A 15526-nucleotide genomic window follows, 5' to 3' on the forward strand; every position below is an offset into this window, starting at 1 on the left:
TACCGACCGGCCTGCTCAGTCCCACAGATGAAGGAGTTGCAGTGCCAGCCAGCGACCCCCAGCACAGCTCTTCTCTCCGGCGCTGTGTGGGCCCCCTCTCCGGCGCTGTGTGGGCCCCCTCTCCGGCGCTGTGTGGGCCCCCTCTCCGGCGCTGTGTGGGCCCCCTCTCCACCGTGACCTGAGAGGTATGTGCCCTCCCCGCCCCCGATTTATGGGCCCTGGGGAGCTGTATGGGCTTCTCCCCCCTTAGGTGTATGCCCTGCCCCCCGGTGCTGTATGTGCTGGCCCCTGGAGCTGTGTGTGTGGGCCCCACAGAGCTACGTGTGTGTCTGTATGTATGTAGCAGAGCTATGTGTGTATGTATGTAGCAGAGCTATGTGTGTATGTATGTAGCAGAGCTATATGTGTATGTATGTAGCAGAGCTATATGTGTATGTATGTAGCAGATTCATGTATGTATGTAGCAGAGCTATGTGTGTATGTATGTAGCAGATTCATGTATGTATGTAGCAGAGCTATGTGTGTATGTATGTAGCAGATTCATGTATGTATGTAGCAGAGCTATGTATGTAGCAGAGCTATGTGTGTATGTATGTAGCAGAGCTATGTGTGTATGTATGTAGCAGAGCTATGTGTGTATGTATGTAGCAGAGCTATGTGTTTATGTATGTAGCAGAGCTATGTGTGTATGTATGTAGCAGAGCTATGTGTGTATGTATGTAGCAGAGCTATGTGTGTATGTATGTAGCAGAGCTATGTGTGTATGTATGTAGCAGAGCTATGTGTGTATGTATGTAGCAGATTCATGTATGTATGTAGCAGAGCTATATGTATGTATGTAGCAGAGCTATGTATGTAGCAGAGCTATGTATGTAGCAGAGCTATGTGTGTATGTATGTAGCAGAGCTATGTGTGTATGTATGTAGCAGAGCTATGTGTGTATGTATGTAGCAGAGCTATGTGTGTATGTATGTAGCAGAGCTATGTGTGTATGTATGTAGCAGAGCTATGTGTGTATGTATCCAGCAGAGCTGTGTATGTATGTATCAGAGCTATGTGTGTATGTAGCAGAGCTATGTGTGTATGTATCCAGCAGAGCTGTGTATGTATGTAGCAGAGCTATGTGTGTATGTAGCAGAGCTATGTGTGTATGTATCCAGCAGAGCTGTGTGTGTCTGTATGTATGTATCTAGCAGAGTTGTGTTGTGTTTGTCTGTATGCATGTATGATGTGTATCTATGTATGTCAGTGTATATGACTGTATAGATATGTCAGTTCTATACGTATTTTTGTGAGTTTGTCTCTAAATATGTATATGTATGTGTACGTATGTGTGTGTCTGCGTGTGGATGGGGCCCACCGGGACTCTTCCGCCCAGGGCCCACAAAAACCTGGAGCCGGCCCTGCCTGTCCGTCTTTTTGTATCGTGAATTGGAAAGACTGCAAGGGGGAGGGGAGTTGCTTGCGCCCTAAAGGAGGAGTTATTCAGATTCATTGCAGTGGGCGGCGGCTGCAAAACGCACCATTCTTCTTGTTTTTGCTCTGCAAAGCAGCCTTTTCAAGGGTTGGCTTGGGTGACAAAATGTCTTGTGTAGGCGTGGGTTTGTCTCCCTCTCGCTCTCTCTCCCTAAGATGTGTCCGGCATAGGCCAGGGTGCCACTCGAGGCCCAAACCAATTCTAGTTATCGCTTCTCGGCCTTTTGGCTAAGATCAAGTGTAGTATCTGTTCTTATCAGTTTAATATCTGATACGTCCCCTATCTGGGGACCATATATTAAATGGATTTTTAGAACAGGGAGATGGAAAAAGAGCTTGCTCTGTCCACTCCACGCATTGACCTGGTATTGCAGTACCTCCAGGAACGGTGCACCCCTTCTTAACCCAGTTTCCAAAAGCAGAACTCAATTCACCTGATTCATATTAGCCCGATTTAATGAATTGGAAGAAAGCATACGTCTTCATATGCACCTCAATTTGGCCCATTCACTTTTCACACTTCCTCCTTTTGTTTTTTATCTTTCACACTTTTGACTTTCTTTATTCATCCAAATAGCAAACTCATCACCACTCAACCTGACCAACTCGGCTATGTCCCCGTGCTGCAGTTCTCTGTCTTATCTAGATCATTTGCAATTGAATGGAATAGATCCCTTTTGGACAAAGTGGATTCACCTGCTGCTGCAGTGACCACAGGTGTGATAAGATCTAGAATTGGCATCTGGTGCGATCTCTCCGCTTCCACTCCAAAGAAAGTTACCTGTTTATTCCTATCATGCATTGGTTTTTGGGGTTTTCTTTGAGTAATGATGATCTCTTTAGTAGTCTGTTGGCGCCCTCTCCTGGAGGAATAGTTTGCTTGCTCTTGGACATTCTAAAAGAGAGGTCATGATAGACATTGAGCTTCTGAGCTCAATTGGGGACAGTCATGGGTGATGAATGTTTGCAACCTACTGCGAAGCCTCATACCGCAATATAAGGAACGTCAAATACTAAGAAAGGGCGGCCTATGAAAGAATTACTACTTTCAATAAGTACACTTAAACGGCTAATTGGGAATAGAAAAACTGTAAAAAGCCCTCTGAGAAAGCCCCCCTCTAACCTTTGATAGTAAGCTTTTCTGTAGTCTGCCTGTTGATGTATTTTCCGTTTGAACTGTGCACAACATGAAGAGACGGAACACTGGCGGCTTGTCACAATGCCCCCCGATGACATCACAATAGCGCTGCTGCCTAGAAAACAAGCTGCGCAGAAGAAGTTGTTCTTTGGGTGGGAGGGTGGGCTAGTGGAAGGAGGGGGCAATCTCTTTTTTTCCCGGGTGGTAGGGGGATGACAGGAGAAGGGAAGCGGGTGGTGAGAAAGGTACAGAGGGCAGGGTTTGGGGGCTGGGAAGGAAAGGGAAAAGATTAGGGTTTGGGGATGATGAAAGGGCTTTCTACGGGTAAGGATGGCAAAGGGTGGCAGTGACGGAAAGTCAGGCAACCTGTCCTGTCCGTCTTTTTGTATCGTGAATTGGAAAGACTGCAAGGGGGAGGGGAGTTGCTTGCGCCCTAAAGGAGGAGTTATTCAGATTCATTGCAGTGGGCGGCGGCTGCAAAACGCACCATTCTTCTTGTTTTTGCTCTGCAAAGCAGCCTTTTCAAGGGTTGGCTTGGGTGACAAAATGTCTTGTGTAGGCGTGGGTTTGTCTCCCTCTCGCTCTCTCTCCCTAAGATGTGTCCGGCATAGGCCAGGGTGCCACTCGAGGCCCAAACCAATTCTGGTTATCGCTTCTCGGCCTTTTGGCTAAGATCAAGTGTAGTATCTGTTCTTATCAGTTTAATATCTGATACGTCCCCTATCTGGGGACCATATATTAAATGGATTTTTAGAACAGGGAGATGGAAAAAGAGCTTGCTCTGTCCACTCCACGCATTGACCTGGTATTGCAGTACCTCCAGGAACGGTGCACCCCTTCTTAACCCAGTTTCCAAAAGCAGAACTCAATTCACCTGATTCATATTAGCCCGATTTAATGAATTGGAAGAAAGCATACGTCTTCATATGCACCTCAATTTGGCCCATTCACTTTTCACACTTCCTCCTTTTGTTTTTTATCTTTCACACTTTTGACTTTCTTTATTCATCCAAATAGCAAACTCATCACCACTCAACCTGACCAACTCGGCTATGTCCCCGTGCTGCAGTTCTCTGTCTTATCTAGATCATTTGCAATTGAATGGAATAGATCCCTTTTGGACAAAGTGGATTCACCTGCTGCTGCAGTGACCACAGGTGTGATAAGATCTAGAATTGGCATCTGGTGCGATCTCTCCGCTTCCACTCCAAAGAAAGTTACCTGTTTATTCCTATCATGCATTGGTTTTTGGGGTTTTCTTTGAGTAATGATGATCTCTTTAGTAGTCTGTTGGCGCCCTCTCCTGGAGGAATAGTTTGCTTGCTCTTGGACATTCTAAAAGAGAGGTCATGATAGACATTGAGCTTCTGAGCTCAATTGGGGACAGTCATGGGTGATGAATGTTTGCAACCTACTGCGAAGCCTCATACCGCAATATAAGGAACGTCAAATACTAAGAAAGGGCGGCCTATGAAAGAATTACTACTTTCAATAAGTACACTTAAACGGCTAATTGGGAATAGAAAAACTGTAAAAAGCCCTCTGAGAAAGCCCCCCTCTAACCTTTGATAGTAAGCTTTTCTGTAGTCTGCCTGTTGATGTATTTTCCGTTTGAACTGTGCACAACATGAAGAGACGGAACACTGGCGGCTTGTCACAATGCCCCCCGATGACATCACAATAGCGCTGCTGCCTAGAAAACAAGCTGCGCAGAAGAAGTTGTTCTTTGGGTGGGAGGGTGGGCTAGTGGAAGGAGGGGGCAATCTCTTTTTTTCCCGGGTGGTAGGGGGATGACAGGAGAAGGGAAGCGGGTGGTGAGAAAGGTACAGAGGGCAGGGTTTGGGGGCTGGGAAGGAAAGGGAAAAGATTAGGGTTTGGGGATGATGAAAGGGCTTTCTACGGGTAAGGATGGCAAAGGGTGGCAGTGACGGAAAGTCAGGCAACCTGTCCTGTCCGTCTTTTTGTATCGTGAATTGGAAAGACTGCAAGGGGGAGGGGAGTTGCTTGCGCCCTAAAGGAGGAGTTATTCAGATTCATTGCAGTGGGCGGCGGCTGCAAAACGCACCATTCTTCTTGTTTTTGCTCTGCAAAGCAGCCTTTTCAAGGGTTGGCTTGGGTGACAAAATGTCTTGTGTAGGCGTGGGTTTGTCTCCCTCTCGCTCTCTCTCCCTAAGATGTGTCCGGCATAGGCCAGGGTGCCACTCGAGGCCCAAACCAATTCTGGTTATCGCTTCTCGGCCTTTTGGCTAAGATCAAGTGTAGTATCTGTTCTTATCAGTTTAATATCTGATACGTCCCCTATCTGGGGACCATATATTAAATGGATTTTTAGAACAGGGAGATGGAAAAAGAGCTTGCTCTGTCCACTCCACGCATTGACCTGGTATTGCAGTACCTCCAGGAACGGTGCACCCCTTCTTAACCCAGTTTCCAAAAGCAGAACTCAATTCACCTGATTCATATTAGCCCGATTTAATGAATTGGAAGAAAGCATACGTCTTCATATGCACCTCAATTTGGCCCATTCACTTTTCACACTTCCTCCTTTTGTTTTTTATCTTTCACACTTTTGACTTTCTTTATTCATCCAAATAGCAAACTCATCACCACTCAACCTGACCAACTCGGCTATGTCCCCGTGCTGCAGTTCTCTGTCTTATCTAGATCATTTGCAATTGAATGGAATAGATCCCTTTTGGACAAAGTGGATTCACCTGCTGCTGCAGTGACCACAGGTGTGATAAGATCTAGAATTGGCATCTGGTGCGATCTCTCCGCTTCCACTCCAAAGAAAGTTACCTGTTTATTCCTATCATGCATTGGTTTTTGGGGTTTTCTTTGAGTAATGATGATCTCTTTAGTAGTCTGTTGGCGCCCTCTCCTGGAGGAATAGTTTGCTTGCTCTTGGACATTCTAAAAGAGAGGTCATGATAGACATTGAGCTTCTGAGCTCAATTGGGGACAGTCATGGGTGATGAATGTTTGCAACCTACTGCGAAGCCTCATACCGCAATATAAGGAACGTCAAATACTAAGAAAGGGCGGCCTATGAAAGAATTACTACTTTCAATAAGTACACTTAAACGGCTAATTGGGAATAGAAAAACTGTAAAAAGCCCTCTGAGAAAGCCCCCCTCTAACCTTTGATAGTAAGCTTTTCTGTAGTCTGCCTGTTGATGTATTTTCCGTTTGAACTGTGCACAACATGAAGAGACGGAACACTGGCGGCTTGTCACAATGCCCCCCGATGACATCACAATAGCGCTGCTGCCTAGAAAACAAGCTGCGCAGAAGAAGTTGTTCTTTGGGTGGGAGGGTGGGCTAGTGGAAGGAGGGGGCAATCTCTTTTTTTCCCGGGTGGTAGGGGGATGACAGGAGAAGGGAAGCGGGTGGTGAGAAAGGTACAGAGGGCAGGGTTTGGGGGCTGGGAAGGAAAGGGAAAAGATTAGGGTTTGGGGATGATGAAAGGGCTTTCTACGGGTAAGGATGGCAAAGGGTGGCAGTGACGGAAAGTCAGGCAACCTGTCCTGTCCGTCTTTTTGTATCGTGAATTGGAAAGACTGCAAGGGGGAGGGGAGTTGCTTGCGCCCTAAAGGAGGAGTTATTCAGATTCATTGCAGTGGGCGGCGGCTGCAAAACGCACCATTCTTCTTGTTTTTGCTCTGCAAAGCAGCCTTTTCAAGGGTTGGCTTGGGTGACAAAATGTCTTGTGTAGGCGTGGGTTTGTCTCCCTCTCGCTCTCTCTCCCTAAGATGTGTCCGGCATAGGCCAGGGTGCCACTCGAGGCCCAAACCAATTCTGGTTATCGCTTCTCGGCCTTTTGGCTAAGATCAAGTGTAGTATCTGTTCTTATCAGTTTAATATCTGATACGTCCCCTATCTGGGGACCATATATTAAATGGATTTTTAGAACAGGGAGATGGAAAAAGAGCTTGCTCTGTCCACTCCACGCATTGACCTGGTATTGCAGTACCTCCAGGAACGGTGCACCCCTTCTTAACCCAGTTTCCAAAAGCAGAACTCAATTCACCTGATTCATATTAGCCCGATTTAATGAATTGGAAGAAAGCATACGTCTTCATATGCACCTCAATTTGGCCCATTCACTTTTCACACTTCCTCCTTTTGTTTTTTATCTTTCACACTTTTGACTTTCTTTATTCATCCAAATAGCAAACTCATCACCACTCAACCTGACCAACTCGGCTATGTCCCCGTGCTGCAGTTCTCTGTCTTATCTAGATCATTTGCAATTGAATGGAATAGATCCCTTTTGGACAAAGTGGATTCACCTGCTGCTGCAGTGACCACAGGTGTGATAAGATCTAGAATTGGCATCTGGTGCGATCTCTCCGCTTCCACTCCAAAGAAAGTTACCTGTTTATTCCTATCATGCATTGGTTTTTGGGGTTTTCTTTGAGTAATGATGATCTCTTTAGTAGTCTGTTGGCGCCCTCTCCTGGAGGAATAGTTTGCTTGCTCTTGGACATTCTAAAAGAGAGGTCATGATAGACATTGAGCTTCTGAGCTCAATTGGGGACAGTCATGGGTGATGAATGTTTGCAACCTACTGCGAAGCCTCATACCGCAATATAAGGAACGTCAAATACTAAGAAAGGGCGGCCTATGAAAGAATTACTACTTTCAATAAGTACACTTAAACGGCTAATTGGGAATAGAAAAACTGTAAAAAGCCCTCTGAGAAAGCCCCCCTCTAACCTTTGATAGTAAGCTTTTCTGTAGTCTGCCTGTTGATGTATTTTCCGCTTGAACTGTGCACAACATGAAGAGACGGAACACTGGCGGCTTGTCACAATGCCCCCCGATGACATCACAATAGCGCTGCTGCCTAGAAAACAAGCTGCGCAGAAGAAGTTGTTCTTTGGGTGGGAGGGTGGGCTAGTGGAAGGAGGGGGCAATCTCTTTTTTTCCCGGGTGGTAGGGGGATGACAGGAGAAGGGAAGCGGGTGGTGAGAAAGGTACAGAGGGCAGGGTTTGGGGGCTGGGAAGGAAAGGGAAAAGATTAGGGTTTGGGGATGATGAAAGGGCTTTCTACGGGTAAGGATGGCAAAGGGTGGCAGTGACGGAAAGTCAGGCAACCTGTCCTGTCCGTCTTTTTGTATCGTGAATTGGAAAGACTGCAAGGGGGAGGGGAGTTGCTTGCGCCCTAAAGGAGGAGTTATTCAGATTCATTGCAGTGGGCGGCGGCTGCAAAACGCACCATTCTTCTTGTTTTTGCTCTGCAAAGCAGCCTTTTCAAGGGTTGGCTTGGGTGACAAAATGTCTTGTGTAGGCGTGGGTTTGTCTCCCTCTCGCTCTCTCTCCCTAAGATGTGTCCGGCATAGGCCAGGGTGCCACTCGAGGCCCAAACCAATTCTGGTTATCGCTTCTCGGCCTTTTGGCTAAGATCAAGTGTAGTATCTGTTCTTATCAGTTTAATATCTGATACGTCCCCTATCTGGGGACCATATATTAAATGGATTTTTAGAACAGGGAGATGGAAAAAGAGCTTGCTCTGTCCACTCCACGCATTGACCTGGTATTGCAGTACCTCCAGGAACGGTGCACCCCTTCTTAACCCAGTTTCCAAAAGCAGAACTCAATTCACCTGATTCATATTAGCCCGATTTAATGAATTGGAAGAAAGCATACGTCTTCATATGCACCTCAATTTGGCCCATTCACTTTTCACACTTCCTCCTTTTGTTTTTTATCTTTCACACTTTTGACTTTCTTTATTCATCCAAATAGCAAACTCATCACCACTCAACCTGACCAACTCGGCTATGTCCCCGTGCTGCAGTTCTCTGTCTTATCTAGATCATTTGCAATTGAATGGAATAGATCCCTTTTGGACAAAGTGGATTCACCTGCTGCTGCAGTGACCACAGGTGTGATAAGATCTAGAATTGGCATCTGGTGCGATCTCTCCGCTTCCACTCCAAAGAAAGTTACCTGTTTATTCCTATCATGCATTGGTTTTTGGGGTTTTCTTTGAGTAATGATGATCTCTTTAGTAGTCTGTTGGCGCCCTCTCCTGGAGGAATAGTTTGCTTGCTCTTGGACATTCTAAAAGAGAGGTCATGATAGACATTGAGCTTCTGAGCTCAATTGGGGACAGTCATGGGTGATGAATGTTTGCAACCTACTGCGAAGCCTCATACCGCAATATAAGGAACGTCAAATACTAAGAAAGGGCGGCCTATGAAAGAATTACTACTTTCAATAAGTACACTTAAACGGCTAATTGGGAATAGAAAAACTGTAAAAAGCCCTCTGAGAAAGCCCCCCTCTAACCTTTGATAGTAAGCTTTTCTGTAGTCTGCCTGTTGATGTATTTTCCGTTTGAACTGTGCACAACATGAAGAGACGGAACACTGGCGGCTTGTCACAATGCCCCCCGATGACATCACAATAGCGCTGCTGCCTAGAAAACAAGCTGCGCAGAAGAAGTTGTTCTTTGGGTGGGAGGGTGGGCTAGTGGAAGGAGGGGGCAATCTCTTTTTTTCCCGGGTGGTAGGGGGATGACAGGAGAAGGGAAGCGGGTGGTGAGAAAGGTACAGAGGGCAGGGTTTGGGGGCTGGGAAGGAAAGGGAAAAGATTAGGGTTTGGGGATGATGAAAGGGCTTTCTACGGGTAAGGATGGCAAAGGGTGGCAGTGACGGAAAGTCAGGCAACCTGTCCTGTCCGTCTTTTTGTATCGTGAATTGGAAAGACTGCAAGGGGGAGGGGAGTTGCTTGCGCCCTAAAGGAGGAGTTATTCAGATTCATTGCAGTGGGCGGCGGCTGCAAAACGCACCATTCTTCTTGTTTTTGCTCTGCAAAGCAGCCTTTTCAAGGGTTGGCTTGGGTGACAAAATGTCTTGTGTAGGCGTGGGTTTGTCTCCCTCTCGCTCTCTCTCCCTAAGATGTGTCCGGCATAGGCCAGGGTGCCACTCGAGGCCCAAACCAATTCTGGTTATCGCTTCTCGGCCTTTTGGCTAAGATCAAGTGTAGTATCTGTTCTTATCAGTTTAATATCTGATACGTCCCCTATCTGGGGACCATATATTAAATGGATTTTTAGAACAGGGAGATGGAAAAAGAGCTTGCTCTGTCCACTCCACGCATTGACCTGGTATTGCAGTACCTCCAGGAACGGTGCACCCCTTCTTAACCCAGTTTCCAAAAGCAGAACTCAATTCACCTGATTCATATTAGCCCGATTTAATGAATTGGAAGAAAGCATACGTCTTCATATGCACCTCAATTTGGCCCATTCACTTTTCACACTTCCTCCTTTTGTTTTTTATCTTTCACACTTTTGACTTTCTTTATTCATCCAAATAGCAAACTCATCACCACTCAACCTGACCAACTCGGCTATGTCCCCGTGCTGCAGTTCTCTGTCTTATCTAGATCATTTGCAATTGAATGGAATAGATCCCTTTTGGACAAAGTGGATTCACCTGCTGCTGCAGTGACCACAGGTGTGATAAGATCTAGAATTGGCATCTGGTGCGATCTCTCCGCTTCCACTCCAAAGAAAGTTACCTGTTTATTCCTATCATGCATTGGTTTTTGGGGTTTTCTTTGAGTAATGATGATCTCTTTAGTAGTCTGTTGGCGCCCTCTCCTGGAGGAATAGTTTGCTTGCTCTTGGACATTCTAAAAGAGAGGTCATGATAGACATTGAGCTTCTGAGCTCAATTGGGGACAGTCATGGGTGATGAATGTTTGCAACCTACTGCGAAGCCTCATACCGCAATATAAGGAACGTCAAATACTAAGAAAGGGCGGCCTATGAAAGAATTACTACTTTCAATAAGTACACTTAAACGGCTAATTGGGAATAGAAAAACTGTAAAAAGCCCTCTGAGAAAGCCCCCCTCTAACCTTTGATAGTAAGCTTTTCTGTAGTCTGCCTGTTGATGTATTTTCCGTTTGAACTGTGCACAACATGAAGAGACGGAACACTGGCGGCTTGTCACAATGCCCCCCGATGACATCACAATAGCGCTGCTGCCTAGAAAACAAGCTGCGCAGAAGAAGTTGTTCTTTGGGTGGGAGGGTGGGCTAGTGGAAGGAGGGGGCAATCTCTTTTTTTCCCGGGTGGTAGGGGGATGACAGGAGAAGGGAAGCGGGTGGTGAGAAAGGTACAGAGGGCAGGGTTTGGGGGCTGGGAAGGAAAGGGAAAAGATTAGGGTTTGGGGATGATGAAAGGGCTTTCTACGGGTAAGGATGGCAAAGGGTGGCAGTGACGGAAAGTCAGGCAACCTGTCCTGTCCGTCTTTTTGTATCGTGAATTGGAAAGACTGCAAGGGGGAGGGGAGTTGCTTGCGCCCTAAAGGAGGAGTTATTCAGATTCATTGCAGTGGGCGGCGGCTGCAAAACGCACCATTCTTCTTGTTTTTGCTCTGCAAAGCAGCCTTTTCAAGGGTTGGCTTGGGTGACAAAATGTCTTGTGTAGGCGTGGGTTTGTCTCCCTCTCGCTCTCTCTCCCTAAGATGTGTCCGGCATAGGCCAGGGTGCCACTCGAGGCCCAAACCAATTCTGGTTATCGCTTCTCGGCCTTTTGGCTAAGATCAAGTGTAGTATCTGTTCTTATCAGTTTAATATCTGATACGTCCCCTATCTGGGGACCATATATTAAATGGATTTTTAGAACAGGGAGATGGAAAAAGAGCTTGCTCTGTCCACTCCACGCATTGACCTGGTATTGCAGTACCTCCAGGAACGGTGCACCCCTTCTTAACCCAGTTTCCAAAAGCAGAACTCAATTCACCTGATTCATATTAGCCCGATTTAATGAATTGGAAGAAAGCATACGTCTTCATATGCACCTCAATTTGGCCCATTCACTTTTCACACTTCCTCCTTTTGTTTTTTATCTTTCACACTTTTGACTTTCTTTATTCATCCAAATAGCAAACTCATCACCACTCAACCTGACCAACTCGGCTATGTCCCCGTGCTGCAGTTCTCTGTCTTATCTAGATCATTTGCAATTGAATGGAATAGATCCCTTTTGGACAAAGTGGATTCACCTGCTGCTGCAGTGACCACAGGTGTGATAAGATCTAGAATTGGCATCTGGTGCGATCTCTCCGCTTCCACTCCAAAGAAAGTTACCTGTTTATTCCTATCATGCATTGGTTTTTGGGGTTTTCTTTGAGTAATGATGATCTCTTTAGTAGTCTGTTGGCGCCCTCTCCTGGAGGAATAGTTTGCTTGCTCTTGGACATTCTAAAAGAGAGGTCATGATAGACATTGAGCTTCTGAGCTCAATTGGGGACAGTCATGGGTGATGAATGTTTGCAACCTACTGCGAAGCCTCATACCGCAATATAAGGAACGTCAAATACTAAGAAAGGGCGGCCTATGAAAGAATTACTACTTTCAATAAGTACACTTAAACGGCTAATTGGGAATAGAAAAACTGTAAAAAGCCCTCTGAGAAAGCCCCCCTCTAACCTTTGATAGTAAGCTTTTCTGTAGTCTGCCTGTTGATGTATTTTCCGTTTGAACTGTGCACAACATGAAGAGACGGAACACTGGCGGCTTGTCACAATGCCCCCCGATGACATCACAATAGCGCTGCTGCCTAGAAAACAAGCTGCGCAGAAGAAGTTGTTCTTTGGGTGGGAGGGTGGGCTAGTGGAAGGAGGGGGCAATCTCTTTTTTTCCCGGGTGGTAGGGGGATGACAGGAGAAGGGAAGCGGGTGGTGAGAAAGGTACAGAGGGCAGGGTTTGGGGGCTGGGAAGGAAAGGGAAAAGATTAGGGTTTGGGGATGATGAAAGGGCTTTCTACGGGTAAGGATGGCAAAGGGTGGCAGTGACGGAAAGTCAGGCAACCTGTCCTGTCCGTCTTTTTGTATCGTGAATTGGAAAGACTGCAAGGGGGAGGGGAGTTGCTTGCGCCCTAAAGGAGGAGTTATTCAGATTCATTGCAGTGGGCGGCGGCTGCAAAACGCACCATTCTTCTTGTTTTTGCTCTGCAAAGCAGCCTTTTCAAGGGTTGGCTTGGGTGACAAAATGTCTTGTGTAGGCGTGGGTTTGTCTCCCTCTCGCTCTCTCTCCCTAAGATGTGTCCGGCATAGGCCAGGGTGCCACTCGAGGCCCAAACCAATTCTGGTTATCGCTTCTCGGCCTTTTGGCTAAGATCAAGTGTAGTATCTGTTCTTATCAGTTTAATATCTGATACGTCCCCTATCTGGGGACCATATATTAAATGGATTTTTAGAACAGGGAGATGGAAAAAGAGCTTGCTCTGTCCACTCCACGCATTGACCTGGTATTGCAGTACCTCCAGGAACGGTGCACCCCTTCTTAACCCAGTTTCCAAAAGCAGAACTCAATTCACCTGATTCATATTAGCCCGATTTAATGAATTGGAAGAAAGCATACGTCTTCATATGCACCTCAATTTGGCCCATTCACTTTTCACACTTCCTCCTTTTGTTTTTTATCTTTCACACTTTTGACTTTCTTTATTCATCCAAATAGCAAACTCATCACCACTCAACCTGACCAACTCGGCTATGTCCCCGTGCTGCAGTTCTCTGTCTTATCTAGATCATTTGCAATTGAATGGAATAGATCCCTTTTGGACAAAGTGGATTCACCTGCTGCTGCAGTGACCACAGGTGTGATAAGATCTAGAATTGGCATCTGGTGCGATCTCTCCGCTTCCACTCCAAAGAAAGTTACCTGTTTATTCCTATCATGCATTGGTTTTTGGGGTTTTCTTTGAGTAATGATGATCTCTTTAGTAGTCTGTTGGCGCCCTCTCCTGGAGGAATAGTTTGCTTGCTCTTGGACATTCTAAAAGAGAGGTCATGATAGACATTGAGCTTCTGAGCTCAATTGGGGACAGTCATGGGTGATGAATGTTTGCAACCTACTGCGAAGCCTCATACCGCAATATAAGGAACGTCAAATACTAAGAAAGGGCGGCCTATGAAAGAATTACTACTTTCAATAAGTACACTTAAACGGCTAATTGGGAATAGAAAAACTGTAAAAAGCCCTCTGAGAAAGCCCCCCTCTAACCTTTGATAGTAAGCTTTTCTGTAGTCTGCCTGTTGATGTATTTTCCGTTTGAACTGTGCACAACATGAAGAGACGGAACACTGGCGGCTTGTCACAATGCCCCCCGATGACATCACAATAGCGCTGCTGCCTAGAAAACAAGCTGCGCAGAAGAAGTTGTTCTTTGGGTGGGAGGGTGGGCTAGTGGAAGGAGGGGGCAATCTCTTTTTTTCCCGGGTGGTAGGGGGATGACAGGAGAAGGGAAGCGGGTGGTGAGAAAGGTACAGAGGGCAGGGTTTGGGGGCTGGGAAGGAAAGGGAAAAGATTAGGGTTTGGGGATGATGAAAGGGCTTTCTACGGGTAAGGATGGCAAAGGGTGGCAGTGACGGAAAGTCAGGCAACCTGTCCTGTCCGTCTTTTTGTATCGTGAATTGGAAAGACTGCAAGGGGGAGGGGAGTTGCTTGCGCCCTAAAGGAGGAGTTATTCAGATTCATTGCAGTGGGCGGCGGCTGCAAAACGCACCATTCTTCTTGTTTTTGCTCTGCAAAGCAGCCTTTTCAAGGGTTGGCTTGGGTGACAAAATGTCTTGTGTAGGCGTGGGTTTGTCTCCCTCTCGCTCTCTCTCCCTAAGATGTGTCCGGCATAGGCCAGGGTGCCACTCGAGGCCCAAACCAATTCTGGTTATCGCTTCTCGGCCTTTTGGCTAAGATCAAGTGTAGTATCTGTTCTTATCAGTTTAATATCTGATACGTCCCCTATCTGGGGACCATATATTAAATGGATTTTTAGAACAGGGAGATGGAAAAAGAGCTTGCTCTGTCCACTCCACGCATTGACCTGGTATTGCAGTACCTCCAGGAACGGTGCACCCCTTCTTAACCCAGTTTCCAAAAGCAGAACTCAATTCACCTGATTCATATTAGCCCGATTTAATGAATTGGAAGAAAGCATACGTCTTCATATGCACCTCAATTTGGCCCATTCACTTTTCACACTTCCTCCTTTTGTTTTTTATCTTTCACACTTTTGACTTTCTTTATTCATCCAAATAGCAAACTCATCACCACTCAACCTGACCAACTCGGCTATGTCCCCGTGCTGCAGTTCTCTGTCTTATCTAGATCATTTGCAATTGAATGGAATAGATCCCTTTTGGACAAAGTGGATTCACCTGCTGCTGCAGTGACCACAGGTGTGATAAGATCTAGAATTGGCATCTGGTGCGATCTCTCCGCTTCCACTCCAAAGAAAGTTACCTGTTTATTCCTATCATGCATTGGTTTTTGGGGTTTTCTTTGAGTAATGATGATCTCTTTAGTAGTCTGTTGGCGCCCTCTCCTGGAGGAATAGTTTGCTTGCTCTTGGACATTCTAAAAGAGAGGTCATGATAGACATTGAGCTTCTGAGCTCAATTGGGGACAGTCATGGGTGATGAATGTTTGCAACCTACTGCGAAGCCTCATACCGCAATATAAGGAACGTCAAATACTAAGAAAGGGCGGCCTATGAAAGAATTACTACTTTCAATAAGTACACTTAAACGGCTAATTGGGAATAGAAAAACTGTAAAAAGCCCTCTGAGAAAGCCCCCCTCTAACCTTTGATAGTAAGCTTTTCTGTAGTCTGCCTGTTGATGTATTTTCCGTTTGAACTGTGCACAACATGAAGAGACGGAACACTGGCGGCTTGTCACAATGCCCCCCGATGACATCACAATAGCGCTGCTGCCTAGAAAACAAGCTGCGCAGAAGAAGTTGTTCTTTGGGTGGGAGGGTGGGCTAGTGGAAGGAGGGGGCAATCTCTTTTTTTCCCGGGTGGTAGGGGGATGACAGGAGAAGGGAAGCGGGTGGTGAGAAAGGTACAGAGGGCAGGGTTTGGGGGCTGGGAAGGAAAGGGAAAAG

The 15526-nt window shown here is 46.3% G+C and overlaps 9 non-coding genes across 9 annotated transcripts; all 9 read left to right on the forward strand.

Annotated features, from left to right (window-relative positions):
* The first annotated feature begins 1684 nt into the window (after positions 1-1684).
* Positions 1685-1875, forward strand: LOC142268932 (U2 spliceosomal RNA). Its single transcript, XR_012734510.1, has one exon. It is a non-coding gene; the product is annotated as a U2 spliceosomal RNA (small nuclear RNA).
* A 1387-nt stretch (positions 1876-3262) lies between these two features.
* Positions 3263-3453, forward strand: LOC142268933 (U2 spliceosomal RNA). The gene has a single exon (XR_012734511.1). It is a non-coding gene; the product is annotated as a U2 spliceosomal RNA (small nuclear RNA).
* A 1387-nt stretch (positions 3454-4840) lies between these two features.
* LOC142268934 (U2 spliceosomal RNA) lies at positions 4841-5031 on the forward strand. The gene has a single exon (XR_012734512.1). It is a non-coding gene; the product is annotated as a U2 spliceosomal RNA (small nuclear RNA).
* A 1387-nt stretch (positions 5032-6418) lies between these two features.
* On the forward strand, positions 6419-6609 carry LOC142268935 (U2 spliceosomal RNA). Its single transcript, XR_012734513.1, has one exon. It is a non-coding gene; the product is annotated as a U2 spliceosomal RNA (small nuclear RNA).
* A 1387-nt stretch (positions 6610-7996) lies between these two features.
* LOC142268936 (U2 spliceosomal RNA) lies at positions 7997-8187 on the forward strand. Its single transcript, XR_012734514.1, has one exon. It is a non-coding gene; the product is annotated as a U2 spliceosomal RNA (small nuclear RNA).
* Positions 8188-9574: 1387 nt separating this feature from the next.
* Positions 9575-9765, forward strand: LOC142268937 (U2 spliceosomal RNA). The gene has a single exon (XR_012734515.1). It is a non-coding gene; the product is annotated as a U2 spliceosomal RNA (small nuclear RNA).
* Positions 9766-11152: 1387 nt separating this feature from the next.
* Positions 11153-11343, forward strand: LOC142268939 (U2 spliceosomal RNA). The gene has a single exon (XR_012734516.1). It is a non-coding gene; the product is annotated as a U2 spliceosomal RNA (small nuclear RNA).
* A 1387-nt stretch (positions 11344-12730) lies between these two features.
* Positions 12731-12921, forward strand: LOC142268940 (U2 spliceosomal RNA). The gene has a single exon (XR_012734517.1). It is a non-coding gene; the product is annotated as a U2 spliceosomal RNA (small nuclear RNA).
* Positions 12922-14308: 1387 nt separating this feature from the next.
* Positions 14309-14499, forward strand: LOC142268941 (U2 spliceosomal RNA). Its single transcript, XR_012734518.1, has one exon. It is a non-coding gene; the product is annotated as a U2 spliceosomal RNA (small nuclear RNA).
* The last annotated feature ends 1027 nt before the right edge of the window (positions 14500-15526 follow it).

This window comes from Anomaloglossus baeobatrachus, unplaced genomic scaffold (assembly GCF_048569485.1).
Source record: "Anomaloglossus baeobatrachus isolate aAnoBae1 unplaced genomic scaffold, aAnoBae1.hap1 Scaffold_3116, whole genome shotgun sequence".
Classification (NCBI taxonomy): domain Eukaryota; kingdom Metazoa; phylum Chordata; class Amphibia; order Anura; family Aromobatidae; genus Anomaloglossus; species Anomaloglossus baeobatrachus.